Below are 21,994 nucleotides of genomic sequence, written 5' to 3'. Positions count from 1 at the left end.
TACCTCATATCCATGGAGTGCATCTGCAGCAAATACACCACTCTGAAAAACAGAAGAAAAGAAATGTGCATAGAAAACACTTTTCTCTGATGGGAAAAAGAGCTGTGAAGTATAATGGAGGAGTTTTTAGTTCACCTCATGAGATCAGGATCCTCAGTAAGATCAGTCACAGAGTCCTGGTACTGGAGGTCCTGTAGTGACAAACACTGCTACTAATAATCGCTCAATAATCTGTGCCTTTATGGGGGTTTTAAAGATTTAGTTGCTTTGTTTGATAAGATGCTTTGAGAATTATTCCTCAGTTTTCAGCCTACATTTAAAGTTCCTGCATGTGTTTGAAAACCTCTTACCTTGCCATTTGTCTGCCCTGGTGTGCAAAGCCACTTCTCTAGAAGGATATTACTGATATTGAGAAGGTCTACACCGTTAAAGGATGCGATCTCTTTAGCCACTGCGTGAATTTCTGGTCAGGCAAACAAAAGTGGCACAGAAAACATGTGATGAGTAAATGCTGTTGTTAAAAACTGTTTAAAGCAGCCTTTTGTTATACACCCTAGGGCTTGGGGTCGACCGATAGTGGATTTTACTGATACCAGTAACCAAGTCGGGCAGAAGTTTTAAACTGATACTGAATGAAAACACTCGAAGTAAAATATTCCTGAACTTTATTACAAAAATAAAGTACTGACTGAACCATGAAAATGTACTGCACATTTTAAAATGAAATATAATATATTAACTATTAATAAACATTAATTTAATGTAGCACTCGGTTAGATTTCCAAGTATCTCAGGAATCTCATATTTATGTCTTCAGATCTCCATCAGCCCGATCAGCCTGTTCTACCATTACTTCTATTAACTTTTAGTTCTGTGCTGCTATGAGCTAGAAAGTGTGGTTTACTGCAGAGTTCAGGCCTGGAGAGTCCAAATGAACACACACACACACACAAACACTGACACACATGAATGTTCACAGAGACTTCTGGTTTATTTCAAGCAAAACAAAAGTATTTATACACATTGATAAGAAGCAGTGCGTTTCTACTGGTCCAGGTGTCAGACAGATTTAAACAAAACACACAGCACATAGTCATGATACAAAATAAGTCCTGTGTCATGTTGACATGGAAATACATAATATAACCAAGGATAGCAGTTGATCAGCTTATTTAAAGAGGTTATTAAATGAATACAAGGTAATTAAACGAATACATTCATCATAGGTATTTGATAGCAGTTCATAATATAAGAGTACATGATAAGAGAATTTCCCTTCACACTCCAAATAACAAATAAAAATAGAGATGTCCAAAATGAATTAAAAAACACTTCAAATAACAAGAATGAGTTTTTATTTCTCCTCTAGAGGTCACTCTCGTGCTGCATAATGACATCGGACAGTTCTCAGCCGCTCCTGCAAGGGACGCAGTCGAGCTCTACTAAGGGCTGCATGGTTCTCAATGAAATAGGAAACTTTTTTTTTGGCTTGAGCAATTATTCGATTCTTACATTACTTACGGAGGCTGCATTTGAACAGACAATAAGGAAATGTAAAGCTTCAGTGCTCCAAGTTTGACAGCAAAAAATTCACATCTTGATCTACACCATGAAAAAAATTTCCATACTTTCTCCAGACTTTCCAGAACCGTGCCTCGCTTGCTGGCAGGAGCCATGGGAGGTGCTGATCAAGCCCTTCAAACAATGCCTTCAAGTCAGGTGACACAAGCCTGCACAACTCAAACACAACCTGTTGAAGAGAACCAAATTTAAAATAGTCAAGAGACAAATCACCACCATTCTGAAGGCATAAAGTACGTAGTCATGTGTAAGCAAACATGTGTTTTATCTATGGAAAATAAATGAACATTAGAACAGATTTACTTGTCTCTGACTGAACAAAGCAGGCCATATTAAACTGGGTTAAATATACAAATCCACACAGTTCACCAGTACAACAGAATCTGTACAACACATTAGCAATACTTCTGCTCTGTTTAGACCCAGAAAATATAAAATACTTACTTTAGTATGAAATTTCTGTCGAGTGTCTACCATGGGGTCGGGATTTACGGTCTGTGAACACGTGCTGATTACACGTGCAGGAAAAGCAACCCACACGTGCAACCCTGACCGAGTGAGAACGACTCAAACGATTCAAGAAGAGGATTCTGAATCGGTTCATTTAAAGAATCATTACCAAAGCTGCTTATCCTACTTCGATGGTTTGATAACAGCAGCCCGTCTTACAGAGTGCTGCAGGAATGAGTCGTGAAACCCAGAAACGAGTCAGCGTATTAGCACTTCCGTCAATGGGGTTTTGGGTTAAATGCCGAAAAATAAGGTCTGTAGTGAACACAAGCTCAAGATGTTTTTACGTTTATCTCGACACACGGCCTAGTGAGAGACTTTTTATTATTTTAAGGGACATTTCCTGAAGAAAATGTGAGTGGTGCTTGCTGTGGCAAAATTTGGATCGGGCGCCAATACTTTTGAGAGCTGCCCGTGAAGGGCGCCAATACTTTTGAGAGCCGACGCTAAGGGCACCAATAGTTTTGAGAGCCGGACGCGTAGGGCGCCAATACATTTGAGAGCTGACCGCGTAGGGCGGCAATAGATTTGAGAGCCGGACGCGTAGGGCGCCAATAAATTTGAGAGCCGGACGCGTAGGGCGCCGATAGATTTGAGAGCCGGCCGCCTAGGGTGCCGATAGATTGGAGAGCCGGACGCGTAGGGCGCCAGTACTTTTGAGAGGCGGAGATCTAAAAATAGTAGTGATACACAAGCTTGGTTGCAGTCGTGTTTATTAAGGAAAGCTACAAGGTTACAGATGTGAGGTTCTGACCTTTACGGTACAGTGAGGATGAGCAGAACATCTATACAGCATGGAACTGTGAATAGACTCAGTGTCTGTGGACTCATGTACACACAGTTTGGTGAGATTATGCTACAGGAACAGTCAAAATACACCATGGCCTTGAATGTTTTGGCCCTGTCGTAAACACTAAACAATCACAACTACTCTGTTGAGAGCGAGAAATGACCTCACAGAGTGGTGCGTGTTGACGTCCATTTTATATAGTTACTGTTTCTGATAGAAAATCGATCTCCCTCGCGCTCTCTCAATACTGCATTGTAACAGTGTGGGACAGAGACCCAAACAGCAAGGTGAAAATGATCTCTCTGCAAAACATGCGTAAAAGTCGTTTAAACAGATTACACAGGGTCTCTTTTTCCTGCAAGGGGTATGTCAACTTCCGACCACAACTATATACCCACCCAGCTACCAACACGCACACATACACACAAACGCACGCGCACACACTAATTCAGCCACTTAAAAACAGCAAGGACTTTTATAAACAATTAAAAATAGACTATAATATGAACATTTTAACAAATTAATAAATAGCGCAAAAAACACACCAGTTAAAACACTGTAAATACCCTCCTTTATCAAAAGTCTGCTCTTGCGCCCACACTCTCGATCTGATGCCAGCTGGAGCCGCCTCTTCATGGTCCCCTCGACCTCCATCTCTGGCATCTACAAACCCTCTGTCTCTGAAGTTTTATTTTAACTTAGGCTGGAAAGATTGTTTCCATGACATTTTGAGGGCTGAAAAGTGCTTCTTCTAGCCAGAGACCCCTGTAATTGTAAGGATATATTCCACAACCCCCCTACAGGCCATGAGACAATAGTCATTCTAGTTAAAGGAGATGAAACAGACCAGCCTTATAGCATACACACATCACCTATTGATAATGTGAAAAGATCTAGGGAGAGGTTTCAGACAGCACTAGACTGCTCAGTGAGGCGATATAACAGTTGCACTGCTGCCACCTAGTGGATACTAATGTCCACCAACTCATTTAAAATGTCAATAAACTATCATTTGTACGTTTATAATTACATAAACTGTTCACATACCACTGAACATAAGTATTAGTACTTAGTGTGTATGTAGTCTACTATAACTGTACCATACATTTCTGTCTAAAAAAAACATTCAGAGTACACTCCACTTTGCCCACTTGTTAGTGGATTTTAGGATTATGTTCTTAAAACAGCTTTGCCTTTCATTAATAATAATAATAATAATAATAATAAATAAATAAAGGTTGTTTTTAAGCATGACACTTCCAAATTCACTCTGTTTAAATAATTACTTTAAATAGAAAACGTATTTTCCCTGTACTTTAGAGACATTGTACTGTTCGTGAAGAACAAACACGATCTCATGACGGAAATCATCAACTTTTGCGTTGAGATTATACTGGGGGAAATCCTATATAAGGATTTTTTTAAAATCGCATGTATTTTATAAAAAAAATTACGTTGTGTGTGTAATTTAATTATTTACAGCCAAAGCCTCCAAGAAAATACATCCTAAAGAGGTGTGTGTTGCCAACAGAGAAGAAGCGCTACGATCGTCCAAACAAAAGTGAACTGAAAAAAACAGATCGTGTTGGAAGGTAAGTTTTTTGGACAAACGCCACCAATATGCTCATGTCTGTAAGTGTTTTGACCATATATTGGTCATATCTTTAAAAAGTCCTTTTCCTCTCACTCAGGTATTTCTTCTACCAGAAGGAGTGGGGGAGGTTTCATTTCCCTGGAGAGAAACGTAAAAAGCTACACTCGTCCCCCCAGGTACCGTTACTCTTTTTGTTTCTTAGAGTATCATGTGACTAATACTCTTGTTTTTTCAATCTTCACGAAAAATTTGCATACTAGCCTCCGCCTGTAAGTTACATCCAGATGATTCATATTTGTATGAAGGAGTTTTTTTTTTTTTTTAAATCGCATGCATTTTTATAAAAATGACGTTTTGTGAGTGTAATTTAATTATTTACAGCCAAAGCCTCTGAGAAAATACGTCCCAAACACGTATGTGGTGCCGACAGAGAAGAAGTGCTATGATTCAACATGGGAAATCCGACATGACTTGACAAACGGCATCATTCCTGCAAAAATAACCTACATGAAACATGACATAAGCAAATGACTTTAACGTCCATGTCACATGAATTTTTAAGATTTTTATCTAATAATGCAGGTAGGCTGCACGATTATGGCCAAAATGATAATCACGATTATTTTGATCAATACTGAGATCTCGATTATTTATCACGATTATTCATTGATTTTAGGGACAACATATTTTTATTGCACTTTCACATTTAAATGAACAGACCGCTGCTTTCACCTCCATGTTGTGCTACATTCCTGATCATTTACAAATCTTTAACAGTGTTTACAGGAGGAGAGACGCAAGACAATCTTTTAGGAGCACTTGTGCTCCTAATTACAAAAACTTAGGAGCATAGTTGAAGTTTAGGGTTTTTTTTGTTTTTTAAACATTTTTTCTTTTCTTTTTTTTATTTTAGAGATGGTAACATTAATGTGCCACAATATAAGTAAATATAAGTAGGCATGAGAAAACTTGAGCTGGTCAATTATGACAGAATTTAGGAACATAGTGTGAGCCATGACACATTAATTTACCTTCTGATAAACTAAATCTAATATTTTCAGTTCATTTTACAGACTGTATGCACAAAACAACCGTTAACCTGTTTACCTTGTAAACAAATACAATACACCTCAATGTTCAGTGTTTGAAGTCTGCTCCTCTTAAATATATTTAAAGCTGCACTATTAGACATTTCCACTGTCATGGTTCTGGGCTGGAGTCAGTTCTCGAACCGCTCTGTGTGTATTGTGTAGATATCTGAATAATCTCATATAGGATGTGATTGGGTGAGTTCATTTACCCGTCCGATGCACAGCGCTTTAGTTTAATGGTGTTCATTAGGGATGCTCCGATCAGGATTTTTACAGATGATACGATCCAGATACCAATCTTTTCTTGTTTAAGCTTTAAATCAGGAGGTCATAAACAGTTAAATGTTATCTCTCTGCTCATGGTCACTGTTAACTGAATTAAAATAATAGTAATGATACTGTTGGTTAATTGATAAATAAACAAACATAAAATATTTATTTTTAAATATCTTAAACAATAAGGAGTCCTAATTAAAAGTAGACTAACACAAACATGATCATATTAGGAAAAAGGCTAATAGCTTTCTAAGGAAATAGTGAACCAAGATTAATGTCAAACAGGATAGCTCAACACACACACACTTTTATTTCACATTATTTAAAAGGAATTTAAGTGTTATTTACCATAATTATGAACACAAGTTGTTGAGTTGACAATCATTTTAAAATTCCGTTGCTCCATTTAGATTTTCTCCAGTAGAATACAGCCTTTTAAACCAGGAAAAATTACTAATTTTAAGTCGTATAACATTCGTAATAACTAAAAAAACGGTGTAATTACCTGTCTTTCCTCCCCACAAGGGAGTTTTAGGAAACTATCAGCTTTTAAACGTCTGTAGGTTACTGTATTTGTCTGTGTTTGAGCGCCATCTGGAGGACAGATGCCATTTTGAATTGAAACTCATGCCATCTTCTAATTGTCAAAGAGGAAAATGTAGCGCCGATGTTCATCTCACTACCCAAACTGAACTAGTATTCTTCCACTGAAAATAGTACCGTGTCTTATGTTGAAAATTTTTATTGAACTTTTATTTGACTTTTGTTTTTTAAATATCAGTCCATATAAAATGAAATAATATATATAATTTACATTTTAAAATAAACGTGTGCGCGGGTTGATACAGCGCGAGGGAGGTTTTTTCAAACTGCGCTTTCCTCAGGAGTATACAGTCACAGTAAGGATGTTTAAGCAAAATTTGATATTTATTTTTATAGTTCTGTTTAGAATTGTGTTCTTGTGTTTAAACTAATGCTAGTTAAATCGTTTGTAATAAGTAACGAGCAAATGCCAGCCAGTTTTAGTCAGATAATTACCTTATGTAAATTATAATAATCGAATTGTTCAACAAGTTTTGTACATGAAAAGAATTAAAAGTGCTTTGAGTATGGAAATTCTATGAATTACATAAAAAAAAAACCCCTTTTGGTCGTAAACGCCTCGCTTTTTTTGCCCCCCACCATGCTTAGCATGACGGTTCCACATAATGTTTTTTTTTTTGTCTTAACACACACAAAATTTGTATTCAATCTTCTTAATGTATTCCCAAGACGAGCTTAACTCTTCTTTATGCAAAAAAAAAAAAAAAAACTATTTAATCGACACGTTTTTGTTAACAAGAAAAAGCGCTAACCGTCAGTCAGCAGTCAGCAGTCAGCGCTGTGTGGTGCGTGCTTATGTTTGACCTTCACAAATTGGGACAAGTTTGCATTCATTGTTGTTATTTTAGTGTATATATATTCATAGATATACTTTTGTGTTCACTTATAGTTTTGTGGAAAAAAAATTAACTGGACCATGTCCGGACGTCGGTCCAGATTCAGATCCCGTGCACAAGGACCGCCTGCGCAAGAACCACCTGCGCAGGACCCGATCAAGCAACTCCTCAATAACGCCACTGTTTTGTTAGGGTAACGTCTGAACTTATTCACTCTTATTCTCTGTCTCTCTCGCGTTCATTACGCACCTGTTTGACTGACTGTGTTTAACGTGCAGCGCAGCACAAACAGTAAGACAACTAACTCAAGCAGGCTTAGCTGCGCTGAATGCTCCAGCAGATCCAGCAGCTGGCCAAGATTAGAGCGGAGGGAGCCAAAGTGACTCTTGAGCAGAATGTACTACACTGAAATACTTCAAGCTGCTTTCACACCTTACCAGCCCCTGCCCCGGTCAGAGTAACTCTTCTGCACTGTAGCTTTGTAGATAGATGTTGTTTTAGTTCGAGATGCAGTCGTAACCCTCAGGTTCGAGTTTAAAGCAGAAGAAGCGTTACAGGAACTCGTCATTAATCTCTCACTAGCTGCGTTTACATGGACAACAATAATCCACTCTTGATCCGATTAAGACGATACTCTAATTAAGAAACTACCATGTAAACAGCAATTTTATACCTTAATCTAATTAAGGTCATAATCGAAGTAAGCACTAATCTAATTAAGACAGGTGGAGTACTCCTGTTTTAGTCGCATTATGGACGTGTATTACACACATGTAAACACCTTAATCACACTATGAACGTCGTGTGTGAGTTTTCACCGCATTTTGCGACAGGACACGATCACACACGGCAGTTTTACGGCGAACAAGAGAGCTCGGCTGTGTCCCAAATCGCATACTTTCCTACTATAGGCCTGTAATGGGGAAAAATACATGTATCTCGGCTGCTGGGATGCAGCCCACGTCTTCAAGCAGTTGTGTATTAGCATGTATAGCATGACAAATAATTAACTGCACTTGAATCGTTCATAAAAAAATTAAATAAAAACATGCAAAACTGTATACGGTACCATAACGAAGACGAACTGTATGCTGATACGTGAAATTCTGGAGGGACGTCGTGGCGCGGTGACCTAATGACGCGGGCTGTTAATCTAATTATGTTCTAAAACATGTAAAACGGGAACATGACAGGAGTATTCTAAAAGCGACGCATGTAAACACCTTAATCACATTATGATCTTACTCAGAGTAAGGTCAATAATTAGATTACTGCTGTCCATGTAAATGTAGTCACTGTGACCCGAAAGCTGCTTGTTGGATGTTTAATGTAAGATTAGAAAGTTCAGCTGGTTTATCTCCTCTCAGGTGTGTGTAAAAGAGAACCTGGCTGTGTCCTTGCAGTGTGTGATTTCTATTTCGTCTGTGTCTTTTCAGAAGGAGGTGGAAGACGTCACCAAAAGCTTTGTGATGAGCTGAATTTTTTTTTTGTTAAATAAAGTTTCCTTAAACAACCAACACCTGCCTGACTGTACGAGTTATTTACATGAACCAGTCACAGAAAATTACGCAAATTAATAAACAGTGTGTGAGTTCTATTTCGTCTGTGTGTTTTCAGATGAAGAACGTGGAAGACGTCACCAAGTTGTGTGAAGAGCTTGTGATGTTTGTTTGTGTTTCTTGATATTGTTGTACTGAATGAATTAAAAGACTTTTACTCTGCAACACTGACTTCTTGACCTACTGTGCCGATGATGCCAAACACGCCACGCTGAACTCCTGAGCCTGAACGAAAACAAACACACACACACTCCCCTCAGTATATACACTTCTGGTACACACGATTTTGGATTAACTACATGTTGTTGGAGATTAAGTGTTTAATGTTTACAGCCTAAATTGTTGCCATGGAGACAATACCTGAAAGGGCAGAGCTTGCCGGTCAGCAGGAAGTTCCAGAGAGAGTTACATGGCACCTTGGAAGTGTTTCCAAAGTCCACAAAGAATACCTGTACACACACACACACACACACACACACACACACACGTGTACACTCAATGTGCAGTTTTCCTGTAACCACTCCATGCTCCATCACGGAGGCACTTTAGTAGGTGCAAGTGTGTGTGTGTGTGTGTGCGTGTGTGTGTGCAGATGTTACCTCCACATTACTCCCCATGACATGCAGTATTTTGGCTCTGTAGTAGTTCCCAGGTTTGGTGTGAGTTTCAGAGAAAGGGGCGAGACACAGAAGATTTGAATAAAGTGAGACAGGAAGTGGGCAGAGCGCCCGTGTATTAACGGCCACTGTCAGCCACCTCTGTTTCTCCAGACTTGCCTCGTGAGCCTGGAAACCCCAGAAATGCCCGACTTTGATGACCTACACACACACACACACACACACACACACACACACACATTGAAATCCTGTTAGTGCGCGCGCGCACACACACACACACACACACACACACACACAGGAGCCACTGCTTTTTTTTTTTATTTGTGCCCTGAAAGTGAAAGAGGCGGAACAGACACCTCGGTGATATTGACGATAAAGACAGGGTTAGACGGAAGATTCTCCAGCTCAATGGAGCTGCTCAGAACCCCGACAGGGCTCACTGACTGATTCTGAAAATCCACATTCACCCTGAGAGAGAGACACACACACACACACACACACACACTGAGTGAGAGAGACACACAGAGAGAGAGACCTGTAACAGAACAGCACTAATGTACAGAACATCATCTAAACATCACACTGTCTAGGGGATGTGGTCACATGACTACTCTCACTTAAAATGCAACTATGACTCATCTGATGATGCTCGCTGCAGTGTGTGTGTGTGTGTACCGTGTATATCTGAGGTGTGAGATACACTACCCCCCTGCCCAAGTCTCCACCTCTCCAGCAGGTTAAACGTTGAGATGGAGAGGAAGTCTCTGCTGCGCGAGGAGGAGAGACAGAGAGACCTCTGGGAGAACGCCAGAACCTCTCATTGACGAGCGGTAGAACTCTACATAGGCCCTGATACACACAGACCCACAATACATGTTTATAGAAAATCACAATTAAACACACACACACACACACACACACACACACCTGGAGCTGTCAAAGGAGATGGATTTGACTTAACCACAGTGTCTGAAGAGAGACTGGAGCTGTTTATAGTAGAGGAATGCAAATGGAGGGAGATTACACACCTGAGAGAGAGAGAGGGAGGGAGAGAGAGAAATATTATTAATAATAATAATAATCCCCTAGTTAAATGGAAGCTGACTGAATACCACTACGGTGGTCCTGGGGTCGTTTCCATAGAGCTCCTTGGAGGCGAGCTCCTCGTCCACAGTTCCCTGGAGGAAGCAGTTCGGATAAAATGCGCCTGCAATCGCCACCTGAACAACGGAAACATCACTGATACTTAATAATAATTATTATTTATTTTCTGCAGGAGTAAGTTACACTTCTTGGACTTTGTTATCATTGTGAAAATTTTAAACTCTGCATTTGCAATTTTACTTTGGATGCTTGTGCTTCTAAGGCTGCGAATTATGACTAATATTTATATTTACTGTATATCGGGGTGCCCACACTTTTTTTACTTGCGAGCTACTTTTAACATGACCAGCCAAAGAGATCTACCTACACTAAAAATGCAAAACATATTTATTTATATATACACACTGCGTATACTTATATATATATATATATATATATATATACATACACACACACACACACACACACACACACACACACACAATATATGTTCATGTACCTGGCATAACTGCATGAACTCTTATGGGACGCTACAATTCAGTACATTTTTGGTCATTACCTTACTCTGACGACGTGCACTGAATAGAATCAGCCAGGGTTGCATAGTCCGGACAGTAGCCGCTGGTAGCCAGCCTCAAGCAGGCCTCCAAATGATGATCAGTCATTGTGGAACGGTATTTGGACTTAATGATCTTCATGAGGGAAAAGGCTGACTCACATAAATAAGTAGAGCCAAATAATGCAGTCAAGGAGGTGGCACATTTCCTCATGTTTGGGTACTTTTCCCCTGTGAGTAAGTTCCAGAACTGTCCATGAGCCCTGGACTTCAGCTGAATGTCAGTCTGTAGTTTCAAAATCTCATCCTCCACTTCAGACGAGTTCAGGTGAAACAGCGTTGCAATTTTCGATGCGAGTGAATCAACCTCAACATTGTCCCTAAACAGGTAGCACATGAATGTGGCGAATGCCTCCAGTAAAGCAAAGTCTTGAAAGCGTCTGTCAAACTCTGACCGACAGCTGTCAATCTGCTCCGTGTAGCGTGCAATGTTAAACTGCGCACAAGCCTTCCGCTGCGTCTCCAGATCTGACGCGAGGTTTTGGAAGTTCCCAAAAACATGGCGCTGCAGCTTTGAGAACAGAAGTTGCATTTTCCGTTTAAAGGCATTGACTGCCTTTAATTTTTGTCTTTTCCTTGCAGCTCCAATTTAAGTTGGTCAGATCGGTTAAAAATGCTCAGTTAAAAAAAGTCCAGCAGCCACTGATCATCATTGAGTTGGGTGTATTCTGCATGTTTAACAGCAAAAAGAAACTCGCTTATCTCCGGACAGAGCTCTCGAAATCTCTGCAGGAATTTACCCCTACTAAGCCATCTCACGTCAGTGTGTAGCAGGAGCTGAGTGGTCGCAGTGTGCCTTCTCCAGATGCGCACGGAACAGCCGTCTTTGAAGTGATCTAGCACGTATAGAACAGGCGATCTTTGTTGCCACATCCATGATCTCTTTCATGTTTAGCATTCTTGCGCATAATGCTTGTTGGTGTATTATGCAGTGGTAGTTAAGGAAGTCAGGGAAAGCATCGTCTTCCCTGCACTTGGCAATGAATCCATTTGCGCCGCTCAACCATTGACTGATATCAATTTGCACACTGGGAGCTGGGTTTTGTCAATTAAGTCTTTAAAAGACTGAAAAATGTCCTCTCCCTGCGATTTCGCTCGCTAGCCTTTAGCACTGGCGCGCTTGATCGCACACGCGTGGTGAGAGAAAAGACGGGATCTCAGACTGGCCGCCCTGTACATCAACTAACATCTTTTTTTTTAATGGCGATCTACCTTGGGCACCCCTGCTGTATATATTTTGACCTGAAGAAAAAAGCCTCTTTATACACATATGCTGTTAAACTACACCTGCTCTACTCGTGTGTGTGTGTGTGTTACCTGCACTATGAATTTTTCTGCTGGTGTAGTCAGAGGGAGAAGTTTCGCTGATGTGCATGTTGAATTGTGACACTCGATTCTTCAGATCCTCAAACAACTCAGCCACCTGTAACACACACACACCAGAAATGATAGTTAGGGATCTGTGTCAAGAAGTGTGTGTATAGATGTGTGCGAGTGAGTGAGTGAGTGAGAGTCATAACCTCTCGTATCCATTTGATCTGAATGCAGTTCTCTTTGCCCCACTCCAGCTCATCCTAAAACATACACACACACACACACACACACACACACACACACACACCAGTACCACTTCATTTATTTCTATAATCCAACACGTTATAATTCAACATAACTGTCACGATCTCCTGCCTCCCATACGCCGTGTACCGGTTTAATCTATTTCCTTATTTGGTCAGTGCTTCCTGTTCTTATTACGATGTCCTCCCTCTGACTGGTTCCTATTTCTTCAATTGTGCACTCTATCTGTACACTACACACTTGACCATCTAACACATGGATATTTGAAGAGCAAACAAACAAACAAACAAACAAACACAAACACACACACACACACACCCTGCGTGAAGTTGCCCCCCCCACCAACACAAAACATCGGCAGAATAGTTTGTGCTGGTTTGTGCCGTAAAATTTTTTGTTTGTGCTGCTTCAGTTCTGGAGATATTAAAAGAATATTTATAGGTCATTCTGGGGTCACTCAAACCCCCCACATGCTCCAAATTCACCCCAAATGGTCTCAATAATAATAATAATAATAATAATAATAATAATAATAATAATAATTCAAAAGAAGAGAACTACAGCGCCTAAACCCACACTGCGCATGCGCGAAGCCAGATGACTCAACCATTAAACTAGTAAAAGAGCTCTAATTAGCCAGTGAAGCTAAATGTCGTTCTGCCACGTCCACTTATAAAAGTAAATCATGTAATATTCTCAGACTGGGCAGTTATTGCCAGAGTGAATTCATCGTTTTAAATAGAATCAAAAATAACATCGACCTATTTGCTAATCACATTTCGATTAGCTTGCTTATTAATGACACTGCGCATGCGTGGACTGGACTGCCTCCTCAAAAGCTAGCACCGCTAGTATATTTGTATAATATTAACATTAACATTGAACCAGAGGAGTGAATAAAAAAAGTTTTAAAATGTTATTTCTCACTTCTCCTCCTCTTATTCTTCTTCTCCGTGCGGGTGTGAGTTATCTTTGGTCGGTTCCTCGGTGATTCGGTCATTAGTGAACCGAGCTCCGAGAGTGAATCAGTGCGCCGTCACCGCCTGCTTCATACCGATACACCTGAAACACAGGTGTTAACACCGTTAACTACACACATACACACAATACAGCACAGAACAGAACGGGTTCGGTTACACAGAACCGAATAAACTCACTTTAGTTTGGGTCCAAACGGGCCAGAACTAACACTAACACCGCTTTCTGCTCCTCACTTCGACTTCTCGCGCTCGCGGTGACGTCACCAACGTAACGGACGTTGACGTAAATTTGAATCTGAGGAGAAAAGAAAATAAAATAAACCCAAATATTATTTCATAAAAAGCTTCATTATTCTCTTCTTCTTAAACACGGTAGAGGATAATATATACAAATACATTTAAAAAAAAACAGCTTTATCATTATTTTAAATCAAATCCACTTTAAAAGTGCTCCTTTCTAATTCAATTTTAATTAAAAATATACTTCATCTTACTCTTGTTTAATTTAATTTTTTAAATTAATATTTAATTCATCGATGATTGTAGACGTGTTGAGGTTTCACGTTCTTTGTGCTTTATTATCATAAATATACACTTTGTTTAAACTTTTGAGTTTGGACACAAAATGTAAACATTCCTCATGAATCCAGAACATTCATTTGTTTATTATTTAGAAAGTAATAATTAAACAGGTGAATAAAATGATCAGATTAATTACTTGCAACATTTAGGATATGAATTTCTTGTATTGAGAGAGGTTTTTAATTATACACAGATATAAATAGATTTTATTTATTTGTAGTTTTCATATTTGACTCAGTACATTACACTACATTTATTTAATCAACTATTTATCATGTTTTTTTAAAAAAAAATATTTCACTGAATGATTGTTCAAGATCAATAAAAATCTTCAAATAATCTATCAACACCATCAATACATCTAATCAGTAAATAAAAATCTACATTTATCCAGCTGATCTATTGACTGGTTTACTGAAAGTTTCACAGCTTCGGCAGGTAAAGAAGCCGTGGCTTTAATCTGATCTTCTGATTTCTAATGATAATTAAATGACAAAATACAGAATTAAAGAATATCTTTATTTAAATTCAAAATCATGAATCATTTAAAAATATGGACTACAAGTCATTTCTACAAGTGTTCATACAGACAGAAAGACCAGAGATGAAACGGATTTAACAGATACAGGACAATTAGGACAAGGAAAGTGAGAGAACTAGAATGATCATTTATTTATTATTTTAAAAAAAATTACAACTGTGTTCAAGATCACAGCAAAAAGACAGTAGAGGAAACAAAGGAACAAAAATATTTCACATTTCCTGTTTAAATTCAACAGTAAAATCACATGAACTGAAGACATCGTGACTTTTTGAAACCGGTCGTTACGTTTTTGAGTCAAACGGAGCAAGTAGTGATGAAGAAGCTGCCTCAAAAGATCATTTCTGTTCCTCGAAGAGTAAAAAAAAAAAAAAAAAACATTAAATCCTAAATGTATGAAAAATAAACATTATGTACATTTTATGTCTAATTACAGTGAACCTGACGGAGAGTGAAGCTCACAGAGGCGAAGTGTTCACGCTACAGCAAATTTCACCGGTTGACGCTAAACTCGCTCACTTAGGAGGTGCGTTTCTCTGTCCCGGGATATTCCTAGCACTGTGTGTGAAAGCTCCTGAGATGTCCAGCATGGAGACGTGTGTGTATGTTGATGTGTACACAGTACCAATGGTCAGGATGTACTGTTGTGTCAGAGTTTCTCGTTCTCCTGAAAAACACACACATGCACACACACACACACACACACACACACACACACACACACACACACAGTGGAATTGTAAAGCAAAACATTGGAATATATATCTTAATCACATCTCATAGTCCTTTTATAGAGTCTGAATCAGTTTGACTGATTCATTTCGAGTTGATTCAGAGTCGAATAACTTTCTTGTGAGAATCAAATACTCATCTCTGTCTAGTTCGTTTGGAAGTGTGCGACTCTCACTAGAAAATTATTTGACTCCGAATCGTCTCGAAACGAATCAAACCGATTCAGACTGGACAAATGGACTAATAGAAGAGAAAGAGCAACAGGAAAGAGGACAGCCTTCCTGCTGAAAGCAAACCGGATCAGAACCTTACATTAGATTGTTTTCTATATTTTTATTTTAAATCAGTTGTGTTGTTTGTCTTCTTTCTGCACTCGATTGAGGAAACACAGCAATGATAAATAAATAAATAAATGTATCTGTCCAGCTTCCTCCTCTTCTTCCCCCAGAATGACGTGTGGGTGACGGATTGACGGATTTAAAAAAAGATGTCTGGGCAAACTGTGACCTCCTCGAGTTAAAAGTGAGCATCCAAGGAAATTTAATGTGTTAACTGCACGACATTCTGCAGTCACACAGCACCAGAAAAAAATATGTACATCTACTGTACATGTTAACACACAAAACAAGCTTTTGAGTATTAGTTACCCTGTCTTACTGTACAAGGCACCTGCAAATAATAAAGCAAGTAATTAAAAGTTCATCTATCATTTCACTTCCACTAATCAGTCTTTTGACCAGTCTAAAAATAAAAAGACTAAAAAGAAACTCAGACTTAGCAAGAAGAACTAAAGATCTGTGGATGATGAAGTCTCAGTTCCACCGCAGCTTCAACAGCCCTGGATCTTCTCCTTTAAAGCTTGGAGAAGAGCACGTCTTTCGGACTCTTCTTTTCCAGGGCTGCCTGCGCTGACTTCATAAGATCCTGTGTCTGCAACATGTTCATGTTCCAAGTAGCCTGGAGACGCAGAGGAGAAATCTCAGATTTCGACCGCTCTACTTTGTGTTTGCGGCCATACTGTGTGTGCATGGGTCTACCTTGAGGCTAAAAAAGCTATTCATGTCTTAAGCAGATTCTTACCATGTAGTCTAGGCTCTCAGTTACACTGTGGTCTCAGGAGTAGAGGAGGTTGATTTTGGTTCCCTGGACAGCGATGCGACTCCGGCCTGCAATCTTACCTGCTATTTCCAGAGCTCCAGCAATCATTGACTATCAGGGAACACACGACTGCAGAGATGAACAGAACACACACTTACCTTCATTTATACTAAATAATTAAGCTACATGAAAAAAAAAAACCTTATATACAGGTTTGACCTTATATACAGCCACAATACCAACTGTAACAGTGCTGACTTCTCGAAATACAGGTTTTTATTTCCTGAAAAGTAACAGTGTGTCATATGAGGTTTCCACTCGAGAGTGACATGTACAGTGTCCTCCACTAATATTGGCACCCTTGGTAAATATGAGCAAAGAAGAAAACCTTTTGTTAAAAAAAAAAATATTCACAAAAATACTCTGCTCTCATGGACAAACAATTGCAAACACCACAAGTTTATAAAAAATATTTGTTAAATAGGTGTACAACAATTATTGGCACCCCTATGAATCCATGAGAAATGTATTTGAAGTATATTCCCCTTGATATTTTACTTTTTTGTACACTTGGGAAACTAGGAACAGGACATTGTTCAACCATGACTTCCTGTTTCACAGGGATAGGTAACGCATAAGCCAAATTCTCTTACTCATTCAGAACAATAAGTGAGGCCAAGATATATTCAGTGGTGCTTGAAGGTTTATGAACCCTTCAGAATTTTCTATATATATGAATAAAGATGACCCAAAACATCAGATTTTTACACAAGTCCTAAAAGTAGACCAAGAGATCCCAATTAAACAAACGAGACAAAATGATAATATTTGGCCACAGACAGATTGTGCACAAATGGAGGAAATTCAAGACCATCATTTCCCTCCCCAGAACATATCAACCAACAAAGATCACTCCAAGAGCAAGACAAGTAGTAGTCTGTAAGGTCATAAAGGAGCCAGGGTAACATCTATGCAACTAAAGGCCTCTCTCTCACTGTAGTGAAGGTAAGGGTTCTGTTTAGTTTGACTTACCTAGGGCTGTTCCTATCACACAAACCATTGAAGTGAATAGCATGGAGGTGGTATTTGAAATTAATGCAGGCTGTGGAGTGATCATCAGTAAAGATCAACATTCAAAGATGTGGGGGGGGCCTACAGAAATCATTTGTTGCATCAGCTGGTAAATACAGTAGCAAATGTACCAGGACATAAGTTGGCTAACGTATTGGAGAGACAATCCGAGGTGTTCAAAGAAGAGTTGGGTCCACTGCTGGAGAGAGAACTCCAGAGGCTGGTGGAAGACAAGATCATTGAACCAATGCAGTTTGCAGAGTGGGCAGCTCCCATTGTTCCAGTCAGGAAACTGATGGTTCTATCCCAATTTGTAGGATTATAAATTCGCAGTAAATCCAGCTCTAGTGTGGAGCAGTATCCAATTCCCAAGGTAGAAGATTTATTTGCTCAGTCGGCAGGAGGAAAAATTCTCCAAACTGGACATGACCCATGCGCATCAGAAGATAATGCTGCACAAAAATTCCAATAAGTACGTTACAATCAACATGCACAAGGGATTATGTACTTACAACAGGCCACCATTTGGAGTTGCTTCAAGTCCAGCGATCTTCCAGTGCACAATAGAAGGGATTCTGCAAGACATCACATGCGTCACAGTTTATCTGGATGACATTTTAGTCTCAGGGTATAATGAACATCTGCAGAACTTGGATGAGGTACTGAGTAGGATAGAAAAGAGTGGACTGAGACAAAGAAGGAGCAAGTGCGAGTTCATGGGAGAAGTAGAGGTATTTTTAGGTCACAAAATTAATGCCATAGGATTACAGTCGAAAGACAGGTCCTATATTATGTTTGAGGAAGCTGGTATTGTAGCCGTGAAATCAGCTAACATTATGCTCCATGTAATGTTTGCGATATCCAGTTATTTGTTAAACGCTAACGCATTGCAATGTTATAAACTACCTCCTAATGGACCACCATGCATCGCCATTCAGCCCGTGTCCTGTCAGCTAAATGTAGCCTCATGTCACTAATAATTATTCACATGTTCATGCTTTTAATAAATCTTTTTATCCTGCCACCATATCAGTGAATTTAAACTAATGCTTGCATTCAGAGTATAAGGGGTGTGTGTGCGTTTAGGAGTGCACCTTAGCACTTATTAGTCATGGTCAGAGTGTTTGAACTAAAATATCCCTCTCTCTCTCTCTGCCAGTATCAGCCAGAGGAGGATGTCCTCCAGGAGTTTTTAATTTTATAATTTTTTTAAATTCTCTCTCTTTTTTTTTTTAAATAAAAACCACACCGTGGTATTGAGCATTGTGTACTTTTGGTGGTATCGGTACCGACGACTAGATTTTTGGTATCGTGACATCCCTAATATGTAAGGAAATGATGAACTCTGCATACAGGGAGGCTTTGTGTTATGGGGGACTCGCGTAGTGATTCCACATCCGCGGCGTGCGGCTCTTCTAAGACATCTACACGAAACCCATCCAGGAATTACCAGGATGAAAGGCCTGGTGCATAGCTATATGTGGTTGCCACACTTGGATGCAGAGGTGGAAGCATTGGTCAAATCGTGTGCAGTCTGTCAGGAAAACAGAAACGCTCCGGCAAACGCGCCACTGCACACGTGAGAGTTGCCAGAGCAACCGTGGAGAAGGATTCACATTGATTACGGTGCACCGTGGATGGGTAGAATGTTCTTGATCGTGGTAGAGGCATTCTCAAAATGGATAGAGGCTTATCTGTTAATCAAGTCTACATCCACAGTTACCATTCAGTGCTTAAGACAAACCTTTAGCCAACACAGGATACAAGAAGTAGTGGTGTCAGACCATAGCAGTTTTTTTGTTTTTTACCAGTGCTGAATTCCAAGAGTTTATGGAAAGAAACGGCATCAAACACAAGCACAGCACCCTACCATGCATCTTCCAGTGGTCTGGCTGAAAGGGCCATTCAACACTCAAAACCCTGATGAAAGAGAGTGCCGAGAGTCCATTGAAAAAGCTAGCCAGAGTGCTGTTCAGTTACCGAACGACGCCACAGTCGACCACTGGCAAATCAGCCGCTAAACTGCTGTGTGGAAGGAAACTGGTCTACACAGGGTCTCATTGAGACACAAACAATTGAGACAAAAATGGTACCATGACCAACATGCAAAGGAAAGATATCTCGTGGTGGGCGACCCAGTGTATACTAGGAACTTCAGCTCTGGACCTACTTGGATTCCAGGAACAGTTCAGAAAAAGACTGGTCCTGTATGGTGCACAGTAGCATTGGGAAGTGGGCAAGTAGTGCACTGACATACTGATCAGGTGAGAGACAGGCACAATGCAACAATAGCACCAGAGTTGTTAAGACACTTCACAGCCAGATGTTGACATTCCAGCGCATTCTACAAAAGACTCAGGTTCTTCATTCTCTGAGGAAAGTCACAAACAAAAACTGGGAGGAACTTCTGAAGTGGCTGTGTCAGAAACTTTCCTTGGGATGGAAAACCCTGAGTTGAGAAGGTCTACACGTACTAAATCTCCAAGCTATCTGAAAGATTATAATTAGTGTAGTGGTGAGTTCCGCAACCGCAGGACAAGAATGAACCCAGGAACTGAACTGAATCTCAAGAGAAAGTGGGGCATGCAATAAGACAATGGCCCAAAACAAAGAATGGTTAAAGAACAATAAAGTTATTGGTTTTGAATGGCCAAAACTGATGTCCAAGCCCATGTGCAGGACTAATCAACAGTTACTGGAAATGATTAGTTGCAGTTATTGCTGCACAAGGGGGTCAGACCAGATACTGAAGGCAAAAGGTTCACATACTTTTGCCACTCCCAGATTGGAATATTGGATTATTTTCTGCAATAAATAAATGACCAAGTATAATATGTGTCACGTTTGTTTAAATGGGTTCTCTTTGTGTAGTTTTAGGACTTGTCTGAAAATCTTGTGTATATTTATGTGGAAATATAGAAAACTCTAAAGGGTTCACAAACTTTCAAGCACCACTGTAGCTGTGAAGTGCAGCAAAAGGTTGTTGAGCTTCACAAAATGGGAGGTGTCTATAAGAAAATAGCACAAGCATCGAAAATGCTCATTTTCATCATCAGGGCAATAATTAAGAAGTTCCAGTCAACTGGAAATGTTATGAATCAACCTGGAATTGGACGTGTGTCCATATCGTCTCAACACACGGAAGAGGACGGTTCGAGTGGATAAAACATCTCCAAGGATCACAGCTGGAGAACTGCAGAAGTTAGTTGTGTCTTGGGGTCAGAAAGTCTCCAAAACTACAATCCGAAGTCACCTACATCACCACAAGTTGTTTGGAAGGGTTTCAAGAAAAAAGCCTCTACTCTCATCCAAAAACACACTTAGGTGTCTTCAGTTTGCCGACACTACTGGAACTTCAAATGGGATCGGGTTCTATGGTCAGATGAAACCAAAATAGAGCTTTTTGGTAATAAACACCAGAGGTGGTTTTGAAGCACACAGAGAGGTAGCCGTATGGAAAAGTACCTCATGCCCACGGTTAAATATGGTGGAGGATCTTTAATGTACTGGGACTGTTTTTCTGCCAGAGGACCTGGCCATATTGTTAGGATACATGGCATCATTGACTCTACCAAATATCAACAGATATTAAATAAAAACCTGACTGCCTCTGCCAGAAAGATTAAAATGGGCCGTGGTTGGATCTTCCAGCAGGACAGTGATCCAAAACATACATCAAAATCAACACAAAAACGCTTTACTGACCACAAAACCATCAAGTCATTTAACACTAATGAGCAGTATTAAAAATATTAACATGGATATCCGAGTCTGATAATAAAATTAACTTCTACTTACAGTCAAATTGTGTAGTGTTTATGACATTTAACACCCTTCCGTCCAAAAGAAACCAAAAGGGGGTACAAACTTTTACACTCCACTGTATTTGGTTGAAATTGCGCTTATAGAACAACTGAACAGCAACGTTTCCATACAGGTTTTAGTGAAAAGTTTAACAATAGCAACTTGACTTGAAATGGATGATGTTTCATTAGCGTGGCCTGTGCCCAAAGTGTTAGTAACGAGGCCGCGTTGCTGGTCACGCGCGGTGTAGACGCGCTGATACAGAGTGTAGCGTGAGTAAGATCTGTAATGTCTAATTCAAACATTATGATCAAAAGTAAAATAATGTCTAAAGACACCGAGATACAGAAACCACAAGGTGCAGTGAAAGTGAGATTTTATTATTCATTTAGGACTGGAGTTTAATTCTGTGCTTTTTGTGCATCCATAAA

The 21,994-nt window shown here is 39.7% G+C and overlaps 1 long non-coding RNA gene across 5 annotated transcripts; it reads right to left on the bottom strand.

The window, feature by feature from the left end:
* Positions 1-1,614: 1,614 nt before the first annotated feature.
* Positions 1,615-14,027, bottom strand: LOC128604984 (uncharacterized). Of its 5 annotated transcripts, none has more exons than XR_008385421.1 (11): positions 13,683-14,027; positions 12,698-12,751; positions 12,495-12,600; positions 10,570-10,677; positions 10,385-10,485; positions 10,133-10,306; positions 9,814-9,925; positions 9,440-9,658; positions 9,201-9,289; positions 9,025-9,065; positions 1,615-1,750 (listed from the first exon to the last, which is right to left on the bottom strand). It is a non-coding gene; the product is annotated as an uncharacterized LOC128604984 (long non-coding RNA). The 5 variants fall into 5 exon arrangements; XR_008385419.1 differs by having other exon boundaries at positions 10,385-10,677; positions 13,683-13,817; positions 13,913-14,027; XR_008385418.1 differs by having other exon boundaries at positions 10,385-10,677.
* Positions 14,028-21,994: the final 7,967 nt, after the last annotated feature.

Source organism: Ictalurus furcatus, unplaced genomic scaffold (assembly GCF_023375685.1).
Source record: "Ictalurus furcatus strain D&B unplaced genomic scaffold, Billie_1.0 scf6, whole genome shotgun sequence".
Lineage (NCBI taxonomy): Eukaryota > Metazoa > Chordata > Actinopteri > Siluriformes > Ictaluridae > Ictalurus > Ictalurus furcatus.
This window is presented reverse-complemented; position numbering and strand designations above follow the sequence as displayed.